Genomic DNA, 8,163 nt, shown 5'->3' on the forward strand with positions numbered 1-8,163 from the left:
ATTAAAATGTTGTTGCGACCACACAAGTTGTCGGAAATATTTTTTTCTACAGTTTAAATGTTTAGAAAGACATACTTTAAAAAGAAAAAAAAAAAGTCTATTAAAGACATAGTCAGCTTTTCAAAAACAAAAAGACATGGTCAACAGCATCAGATGACAGCCAAGAGCCCAACACTCTCCAACACTAACCCTAGATTGATTTCTCTTCGCGATTTCTTCGCCTTCGCCACCGCCATTCCGCCCGCCTCCGCCTCCGCCTCTGCCACAGCCAGTCGACAAACCGCCCAGACGCCAGGTCGCTAGTCCAGTCCGGCAGTTGCAGCAGTCAGCGCCCAGCAGCCCTCAACATTCGCAGCAGCCCTCCGCCTTCACAGTCGCAGCAGTCGCACCAGGTCGCCGGTCGCCCCTCACTCTCTCAGCAGGCAGCAAAAACAGGTTGTTACATACATTTAAGGTTCTTTATTTCTTAATCTATTGTTAGGGCATTGACCTTCACTTTCAAATAGTCCTAGGTTACATAAGGATATGTGTAGGTATCTATGTACCTAACTTCATACATCCTTCCATGATTGATTCCACTTCGTCAAGTTCAATAACATATCAGTTTTCTAACACTAGAATTCATATTATTTTGTAAACTTTTTGTTTTCTTTTGAACTATTATAACCTGTACATGTTTTATATTTTGTGATATTTCTCATTTTACAGAAAATTCCTCTTGATTTTCTCAGGGGTGATAAATTTCAAGAAGCAGCAGAGAACTATATTAAACCTCTCATGACTAAAGTATGCTTTGATTTCGGTGAATATATGCATCAGTTATTTGTATTCATGTACGCGCATGATAAATTGTTTAATCTGATTGGGTATGTATTTGTGATTTTCCATGTTTTGTTTGTTAAATTGGGATGCATTGCTGTTTGGAATTAACACCATTCGTTTTTTCGTTCTGATTTTTTTTTTTTTTTTTGGGAAGCAGGGCTATATGGGGTTAGGATGATTCCTATGTATTCATTCGCAACTTGCAAAGGGGAGTTGACATGATTTCAATAGACAAAAGAGAATTGTTTCGAAATTACAAAGTGTACACATGCCTGCTATCCAATGGCGCTTTGATGCACACCAGTATGAGGTCGGGATGCTTGCTGGTGCTACCATCGGTGGTCAGGTATATCTCTGGACACCATCTTAAAACCACAGGTTTGCTTTCACATCTAGCACACAAATTATGTTTGGCACAATGACACATGTATGTATGCGTCTACTTTACACCTACATACTTTGATAATTCAAAAGTTTTGAATAGAAAGTTGTTCATTCATGTGATTAGTGAAGATAACATTTTCTTATAATATAAAGAGTAAGAATTTCATTTAGAGGGAAATAGTGAAACACTATATATCACAGCTAATGCAGATATTTTATGGACACTGATAACTGATTTGTTTGTTTACACATAAGTTATCTCACTAGAAAGTCAACACCCTACTCCTGTTAGGATGCCTAAACAAACCTTTTCTCTTTCCTTTTATTCTTTCTTAGAGTGGGTGTGCTTTGACTGTACAATTTTTTCCTTTTATGTGTATCTCTTTCCCTTTCTTACTCTATTTAGCTAATACTCCTGTCAATGGATACCTCTGTCTATGGATTTCTTATCTGTCAGCTCTTTTAATCTAAGTATACCCTCTTTGGCTTTTCCCCTTCTTATGTTATTTTTCCTCCCTTTTATCGGAATTAAAAGGACAGGACAAAATAATCAAAAGTTTTTTTGATACCCAGCTTGCTTTAATCTTGTATAATACTGGTTTATATTTTCTCTCTTTGAAGATGGATTCTTTGAAGAGTGAGATAGAAGCTGTTCATAAAATTTTGGAAATATATTTAGCTCTAGCATTGTTCTCATTTTTTAATTGTAGTCTCAAATCCTTAAACAGCTTTTACTTGGAAATATAACATTTTTTCTTTGCAGGAATCCTTTGTTGTTTTCTCTTAATTTCAAAATTGTGTTTGTTTGCCGTCTCATTATCTGGTTCTTCTCTGCTCCTTTTGCATTTATTCTAGAAACTTTATAGAGTTTTAACGTTTAGTCTTCACAGACTCTGCTGTTGGTCATACTGTTTCTGAAATGGCAATATAATCTCACTTATAACAAATAATAATTGCTCAAAGAATTTATCCGTTTTTTGGCAGGTCTTTGCAACCTAGGGCCTTTGCAGAAACCTTATGTGGTTCACCACTATACGGTGGATGCCAAACTTGCCTCCATCTTTGCTTGGACACGAGGACTTGCTCACAGGTACAACATTCTTCGATTTTCCAAGCTTACACATGTGCATAGAGTTTGTCTACTAATTGCTTTGCTCACTACATATATAACGCAGTTAACGATTGTAATATTATGCAAATAGGGCTAAGTTGGACAACAACGATAGACTCTCGGATTTCACCGAGAAGCTTGAAGCAGCTTGCATTGGTGCTGTGGAGTCTGGAAAGATGACCAAGGATCTTGCACTTATCATCCATGGGTCAAAGTGAGTGTCACCCCCACGGCCCACCTCCACCCCCTTTAGTATATCTCTTGGAAATAGGCCTATTTTGAAAAAAGTTTTGACTTCTACTAGGATAAATTTGGCCCTTAATTAATATTATGTGGGATTTTGATTTTTGATTAGGCACTTGAATTTAGGGCGTTAACTTTTAATATATATATATATATATATATATATATATATATATATATATATATATATATATATATATATATATATATATATATAGATTTTGAATCCGGTGCACACCCCCTAGTCAGCCGAGCCCGTGAGCACACTCCCTGATTGTTGATTTTAATTTTTTAACGCTTCAGATGATGTTGTAATTAAACCCATTCTGATATACTATTGGGGGTAAGGCTGTAATTTCCGATATGCATTTATTTTCTTTCCGTTTAAAATTGATTCTGCACTAGTGTGTTTCCTTATGTGTGTGGTTTATTTGGAGTCACACACTCTCCTCTCCTCGGAAGCATCGCGGCAGAGAAGAACTCTGGAATCAATCTTCATTCCTTCATCTCGTCGATGCAATTCTTGTTTCTCCATGACCGGCTCTTCGTCCAGGCGGTCGAAGCATCTGAAGGGTTCTTCGTCCGGTGCTGCTCAAGGTAATTTCTTCACCTTTGCTTATTTCTTCTTAGTTTTAGGTGGGTTTTTGTTTTTATGTTTGTGTGGCCAGGGGGAGTGGGTTTGTGGTTCGATTCAGTAGGGGGTTTGGGGTGGGATTTCGTTTGTTGTCTTGTTCGTTTGGGTAGTTTTTTTTTTTTTTTTTTTTTTTTTTTTGGGTTTTCACAGGGGTGGTGTTCGTGCAATCGGTTGGGTTTGGGGTTGGGGGGCGGCAGATGTGGTTGTGAGGGGTGTACGATTTCTGGGTTAGGGTTTCGTTTTTATTTTATTTATTTATTATTTTTTTTTGATATGGGTGTTCTGGTGGTGTTGGGTTTTTTCTTAACATAAGGGTTTTCCTGATGTGGTGTTGGGGGCGGCGGATGTGGTTGTAAGTCAGCTTTTTTTTTTTCCTGATCTAAATTCCATACTTTTCCTTTCATGAAAAGATTATATCTGTTGAGGCAATTCTTGTTGTTTCCTTAATCTTGAACTCCCCTCTCTGGCTCTCTGTGGGGTGGTGTGTGAAAATTTTTGGGTCTGTAACTTGTGTTTGTTTTTTCTTTTCTTTTTGCAAGTCCAATTATTTCCTATTTCTCTCTGTTAAACTCTTAATATTGACAGGAAACTAAGGACAAAAAATATCTTGCAGTGTTCATTTATTCAGAGAGTAAATGAATTATTTCTCTGTAAACTCCTACACCCTGTCCCTATATTCTTTGTTATTTGTTCTTGGGTGGGTTGCATCAAGATCAAACATGTACAACAAAGTTAGTAATACCAATTTCTTTTATTAGGTTTTTCTTGCAGAAATTTATAGGCTTTATTTGTGTGTGTCTGTGTAGAGTTGATCTGAACATTGTGATGCTTTACTGTTTTTTCAAGGTTGAATTTTGTTTGAACAGTTACCTGATGTTCCTATTTATGGTTGTTATAATTATATCCTGCTTTCTTGAGGGTGGTTGTGTGTTTCATCCATATGGTTAGGTTAAATGTTGTTGGTATTTGTTATTGCTGGTTTTGTTGTCGGTTAAGCATTTATGTTGGTGCGCCACTGGTATTGAGTCGGTGCGTGTTTATTATTATTATTATTATTATTATTATTATTATTATTATTATTTTGGATTTTTTGGGGCTGCGTAGTTAGGTGTGGTGGTTCGTGCGTAGTAGTATGTTACCTTGTGCAAGTTTGGGTGAAATTTAGTTGCTAATTGGCACTAGTTTTTTTTTTGTTTTGTTTTTTACATTTAGGTTGGTGCGCTACTGGTATTGGGTCGGTGCGTGTTTATTAATTTATTTATTATTTGTTGGGAGTTCGGGGGGTACAGCGGCTACGGGTAGTGGTTTGTGTGTATTAGTTTGTTGAGAAATGCCACTTCGTGTTTTTGTTTTGATCGAGATGTGCTCGGTTTCGAAATTCCTTTTTTGCGGAAATGGCAGTGTATATTTTGGTGGATTTTGCTATTCTTGACCTGAACGAGTAGATGATCTTGATTAAATTGTCAATTAATTCTTTCTTCTAAATATGGTGCTTGAGTGCTTAATTAGATCATAAGTTGAAGGCTTATGTGATGGTTCACCAGATCATAAAGAAAAAGATAATGATATGATTAAAAACCTTACCTGTGCTCTTCATACCGCTTCAATAATATAGTGTTGCATTGATCTTGTTTCTTTAACTGATTAGTAGCATTCTGAATCTCAAAAATTAGTGTTTCTGATCTTTGGCAGTCTTCATGTTTTTTCCTTTGTTATCTCAAAAGGTTTTATTTCTGAGTAAATGATGAAAAGATAAAGAGACCAGAGAGTTAGATATGACTTTAGTATGTTTTAATGTTTGGCGGTCTTTGCGTGGTTTGTGAAATCAGGTGTGTGTGTTATTGGTTGTGGGTTTGTGCGTATGTCCTTATTCTATCAGTTCTATGCTGTCATGCAGTTGTATTTCTTTGTTCTTTTTTTTGTTTGGTTTTTGTGATTAATATTTGCCATCCCCAGGTGATTTTGTGGTTGAGCTGGTAGTTGTTGTTGTGGTTAGCTGGTCGGTGCTGGCGATGTGGTGGCAGCTTTGCCACATCCCGATGGTGCCCAAGTGCCGCCTCAGCCCGCACAACCAGCCACGGATTCAGATGGCTCAGGGTTGAGCCCGATGAAGTTGATGAGGCAATATTCCCCCCTCTGAAGATTCGCGCTGCCCCGGAGCATCTGGTGAAACCGATGAAGCGGTTTAATGGTTGCCAAAGGAAGACGGTTATTGAGTTGGAGTTGGCATTGACGTAGTTGATGATGCATTATCCCTCCCCCCCCCCGCCCCCCCCCCCCCTTAAGATTCGTGCGTCCCCTAAGCATCTCGTCAATCCAATTAAGTGATTTAACGCTTGCATGATGTGCGTGGTGTGGTTTTTGTGTTTTGTTATGTGCATATAAGGCAACCAGCATGTGCATATTACTGTTTTTGGAGAAATGCATTTTTTATCATATACCTAATCACATGGTTTGTACTAATGTTTAGTGGTAGCTAGTGTGGACACTGGTATTGTTATTAGTTGATCATGAATTGCCTAATCTCAATTATCTTCGTCTTGATAGGTTGTGATAATATAAAAAACAAATGTATGTGAGTATAGGGCAACCAGTCTGTGCAGATTGCTGTGTTGTTTAACAGTGTGTATTTGAATTTAATTGTAATTTAATTTCTGATTTATTTTCAAAATAAACGTGCGATAGACATTTTAACCTCTAACTAATCACACGCCGCCCTTCCAATGCACAGCATTGCATTTCACGCTACTCACACCCACCATTCCGTTCAGCCAAACGCACACGCTTCCATTACTAAAATGCACACACAACCACCCATACGCACACGCCGGTCAATTACTATGCACAAACTACTTTCATAATATGCATCATAGTCCAAAAAACCAAACGCCCCTTACTCCTGCACAGTCTACCCCATACCATTCATTCCGGCCGAATCATGTTTACGCACGTTCCATAACCAAACACCCCAAAACACCAATGTCATTTACTTCCCTCACCCAAAAAACAAATACGCCACTAAAAAAAACCGCCTCATGCGCACACGCTGTTGACAAATATGCACCTACCTATGTTCGTCTTATCATCCAACATCACAATCTATAATTTACGTTACCACTACCTCTTTAAACATTCTGTGTCCTACCGCACTCTAACAAATAGGTTACTCACGCACACACGTCACATTCTACGTTGTTTGTATTATGATGCATTCTAAACAAACACGACAAAAAAAAAAAATGCACAGAGCGGAAAAAAGTAATGCACACGCCTGTTGACAAATATGCATCTACCTATGTTCATCTTATCATCCAACATCACAATCTATAATTTACATTACCAATACCTCTTTAAACATTATGTGTCCTACCGTACTCTAACAAATAGGTTACTCACGCACACACGTCCCATTCTATGTTCTTTGTATTACGATGTATTCTGAACAATCACGACAAAAAATGAAACTTGAAAAATGCACAGACCGAAAAAAAGTAATGCACATACCGGAGTTGCTAGATGTCATTCCTTATTCTTGATCTGCGCTACTACCTCCCGGTTCAGGTATACACTCCCAGTGGTGCGTTAAGGGATCAACACAGGTCGTCAAATAATTATTAATATCCATTTCCATTCATATTCTCCTAAAAATAATCTAAAAGATTCCAATTCAAATCTATCCATAATTAAACAAATAACTACAATTACTATTTAACCCTTTTGGTTTCAATATATCCTTATTTAATTGAATATTCTCTTCTAATCTCCACCATTCATGAAGAATGAATCAATGGCTATTAGGAGATCTCATGATTTCATCTATAATAGGGGTGCACCGGATTCGAAGCCTATATATATATATATATATATATATCCATCACACTGCAAATAAGTTTTAGTGAGCCAAAATGATTATATTATTATTAGCATATTTGAAGCCAAGACGAGCTGAGATGCATTCCAAAATAGTTTAAAATGCATTATAATGAATGGAAATGTGATGAATAACGTAAGAAATTAAAATAGGTAATTAATATTGAGTACAGTCTTCATTTCTTGCAGCAGCAAAGGATCTCCCCATCTGGTTGTTTATAGCATATACCGTTGTTGAAACGCCTAGCGACGCACAATGAAATGCATGTCTCTATTCCACCAGGCAATACGCACGTATCAATGCAAAAGTCATCTGCCACTACTATCTCGCCGCATAGATCAGATCATGAAACCAAAAACAAAAACATATAATCCAATATCAACTCAAAAACCGGATAGCATGGTTGAAAAATAAAGCCATTTTTTACTCAAACTTTTAAGATGCTCATACCTGTGTTTGACGCAATAGAGAGGCCAATGACAACAAGAAGCATGAAAAAGCAAACTCTACCAGAATTCATCTTGTTATCCTATAAACTCAACTCTATGTACGATCACAAATATAATAATTCATTTTAAGGATTGCCGCTTTTTATAGGTGTGTTTGTGTCGTTTGATGTTCCAAATTCATTTTCTATATAATTATATTTCCTTAAAAGCTACTTTCACACCTTATAATAAAGGTGGAGATTATTTCAGATTAGGTTAATATCTTCAATTAATTATTACAAAATTACAAATTTAGATATTCCTCTAATATTAGCGAATTGACCAAATCAAATTAGGATAAATGTTATCCGGACAAAATTTTATTTCCATATAGCGTACAAATAAGGATTGCTGCTTCTTGTATGTGTGTTTGACGTTGCAAATACATTTTCTATATAATTACACTAGTATTTGCGCCCGTGCGATGCACGGAATGGATTTGTTATAATATATTAAGAATATTTGGATCGATATATAATTATTTAAATTAGAACATCAAATATTATATAGTGCAATTGAATGTATAGTTTGGATCGTTTATGTGTTTTTATGTTACCAATGCTTGAATTTGAGCAAATAATTGCTCAAATTAATAGCTAATGTGTAGACG

General features: G+C 36.7%; 1 long non-coding RNA gene across 1 annotated transcript; it reads left to right on the forward strand.

The window, feature by feature from the left end:
* The first annotated feature begins 1,026 nt into the window (after window positions 1-1,026).
* LOC109193323 lies at window positions 1,027-7,788 on the forward strand. The gene is made up of 4 exons (XR_002056257.1): window positions 1,027-1,168; window positions 2,191-2,296; window positions 2,409-2,569; window positions 7,769-7,788. It is a non-coding gene; the product is annotated as an uncharacterized LOC109193323 (long non-coding RNA).
* Window positions 7,789-8,163: the final 375 nt, after the last annotated feature.

The sequence above is a fragment of the Ipomoea nil genome, unplaced genomic scaffold (genome assembly GCF_001879475.1).
Source record: "Ipomoea nil cultivar Tokyo-kokei standard unplaced genomic scaffold, Asagao_1.1 scaffold1868, whole genome shotgun sequence".
In the NCBI taxonomy this organism is placed as follows: Eukaryota; Viridiplantae; Streptophyta; class Magnoliopsida; order Solanales; family Convolvulaceae; genus Ipomoea; species Ipomoea nil.